Source organism: Salvelinus sp. IW2-2015, unplaced genomic scaffold, assembly GCF_002910315.2.
Source record: "Salvelinus sp. IW2-2015 unplaced genomic scaffold, ASM291031v2 Un_scaffold2908, whole genome shotgun sequence".
NCBI classification, from domain to species: Eukaryota; Metazoa; Chordata; class Actinopteri; order Salmoniformes; family Salmonidae; genus Salvelinus; species Salvelinus sp. IW2-2015.
In genome coordinates this window covers 46,736-49,766 of record NW_019944206.1, presented here as the reverse complement: position 1 = coordinate 49,766, position 3,031 = coordinate 46,736, and positions in this window count along the sequence as shown.

The following is a 3,031-nucleotide window of genomic DNA, read 5'->3' as shown; positions in this document are numbered from 1 at the left end:
ACAGGAGATACTGTAGACTAGTGTCCTGTCCAGGGGGTGGACTAGTGTCCTGTCCAGGGGGTGGACTAGTGTCCTGTCCAGGGGGTGGACTAGTGTCCTGTCCAGGGGTGTCCTGTACATCAATCTGTCTCACTACAGAAACAGGAGATACTGTAGACTAGTCCTGTCCGGGGGTGGACTAGTGTCCTGTCCAGGGGGTGGACTAGTGTCCTGTCCAGGGGGTGGACTACCTGTCCAGGGGGTGGACTAGTGTCCTGTCCAGGGGGTGGACTAGTGTCCTGTCCACGGGGGTGGATAGTGGTCCTGTCCAGGGGGTGGACTAGTGTCCTGTCCAGGGGGTGGTGACTAGGGTCCTGTCCAGGGGGTGGACTAGTGTCCTGTCCAGGGGTGGACTAGTGTCCTGTCAGGGGTGGACTAGTGTCCTGTCCAGGGGGTGGACTAGTGTCCTGTCCAGGGGGTGGACTAGTGTCCTGTCCGGGTGATGACTAGTGTCCTGTCCAGGGGGACTAGTGTCCTGTCCAGGGGTGGACTAGTGTCCTGTCCAGGGGGTGGACTAGTGTCCTGTCCAGGGGGTGGACTAGTGTCCTGTCCAGGGGTGGACTAGTGTCCTGTCCAGGGGGTGGACTAGTGTCCTGTCCAGGGGTGGACTGGTCCTGTCCAGGGGTGGACTAGTGTCCTGTCCAGGGGGTGGACTAGTGTCCTTCAGGGTGGTGTCCTGTCCAGGGGGTGACTATGTCCTGTCCGGGTGATGGACTAGTGTCCTGTCCAGGGGGTGGACTAGTGTCCTGTCCAGGGGTGGACTAGTGTCCTGTCCAGGGGGTGGACTAGGGTCCTGTCCGGTGGACTAGTGTCCTGTCCAGGGGGTGAACTAGCGTCCTGTCCAGGGAGTGAATACGATTCAATGCGATACAACACGATTCAAATGCCATTCAACACGATTCAATGCCATACAACACGATTCAATGCGATACAACACAATTCAATGCACTAATATTTATGGAATTAAACACATTAATTTTCCTTTTATATTCACATCTATTGCTGATGGAGCTCATGAGCTGGGCCTCTGAGCTGGATCTGTGTGTGTGTGTTTGTGTGTGTGTGTGTGTGTGTGTGTGTGTGTGTGTGTGTTGTGTTGTGTGTGTGTGTGTGTGTGAACCAGGTTTCCTCTAGGATGTTGCCTGTCCTTCATCTCCCAGTGTCTGGTGTAAAGCAGACTGGACCAGGTTTTCCTCTAGGATGTGCCTGTCCTTCATCTCCCAGTGTCTGGTGGAAAGCAGACTGGACCAGGTTTCCTCTAGGATGTGGCCTGGGCTTCACCTCCCAGTGTCTGGTGTAAAGCAGACTGAAACAGGTTTTCCTCTAGGATGTTGCCCTGTGCTTTACTCCTTTCCATTTCTTATTTATCCTGAAAAACTCTCCAGTCCTAATGACTGCAAGAATACCCATAATATGATGCAGCCACTACCATGCTTGAAAATATGAAGACTGGTAATCAGGGATGTGTTGTGTTGGATTTGCCCCAAACATGACGCTTGGTTTCAGGATATAAAGTGCATTCCTTTGCCACATTTTTTGCAGTATTACGTTAGTGCCTTGTTGCAAACAGGATGCATGTTTAAAATATTTGTATTCTGTACAGACTTCCTTCTTTTCACTCTGTCATTTAGGTTAGTATTGTGGAGGAACTACAATGTTGTTGATCCATCCTCAGTTTTCTCCTACCACAGCCATTAAACTCTGTAACTGTTTTAAAGTCCCCATTGCCTCATGGTGAAATCCCTGAGCGGTTTCCAAAAAGATCATAAAGGACAATAACCACCCGAGCCACTGCGCTGTTCACCCCGCTACATTCAGAAGGCGAGGCCAGTACAGGTGCATCAAAGCAGGGACCGAGAGACTGAAAAACAGCTTCTATCTCAAGGCCATCAGACTGTTAAACAGCCATCACTAGCACAGAGAGGCTGCTGCCTACCTACAGACTTGAAATCATCGGCCACTTTAGTAAATGGATCACTAGTCACTTTAAAGCAGACTGAACCAGGTTTTCCTCTAGGATGTTGCCCTGTGCTTTACTCCTTTCCATTTCTTATTTATCCTGAAAAACTCTCCAGTCCTTAATGACTGCAAGAATACCCATAATATGATGCAGCCACTACCATGCTTGAAAATATGAAGACTGGTAATCAGGGATGTGTTGTGTTGGATTTGCCCCAAACATGACGCTTGTATTCAGGATATAAAGTGCATTCCTTTGCCACATTTTTTGCAGTATTACGTTAGTGCCTTGTTGCAAACAGGATGCATGTTTTAAAATATTTGTATTCTGTACAGACTTCCTTCTTTTCACTCTGTCATTTAGGTTAGTATTGTGGAGGAACTACAATGTTGTTGATCCATCCTCAGTTTTCTCCTARCACAGCCATTAAACTCTGTAACTGTTTTAAAGTCCCCATTGGCCTCATGGTGAAATCCCTGAGCGGTTTCCAAAAAGATCATAAAGGACAATAACCACCCGAGCCACTGCCTGTTCACCCCGCTATCATCCAGAAGGCGAGGCCAGTACAGGTGCATCAAAGCAGGGACCGAGAGACTGAAAAACAGCTTCTATCTCAAGGCCATCAGACTGTTAAACAGCCATCACTAGCACAGAGAGGCTGCTGCCTACATACAGACTTGAAATCATCGGCCACTTTAGTAAATGGATCACTAGTCACTTTAATAATGTCACTTTAATAATGTTTACATATTTTGCATTACTATCTCATATGTATAMACTGTATTSTATTATACTGCATTTTAGTCTCTGCCGCTCTGGRATTGTTCGTCCATATATTTATATATTCTTAATTCATCATTCCTTTACTTAGATGTGTGTGTATTGGGTATATTTTGTGTAATTTGTTAGATATTACTGCACTGTCGGAGCTAGAAACACAAGCATTTCACTACACCCACAATAACATCTGCTAAACATGTGTATGTGACCAATAATTCTGTGTGGTGAGAGGTGTTCCAGTCTCCCTACATA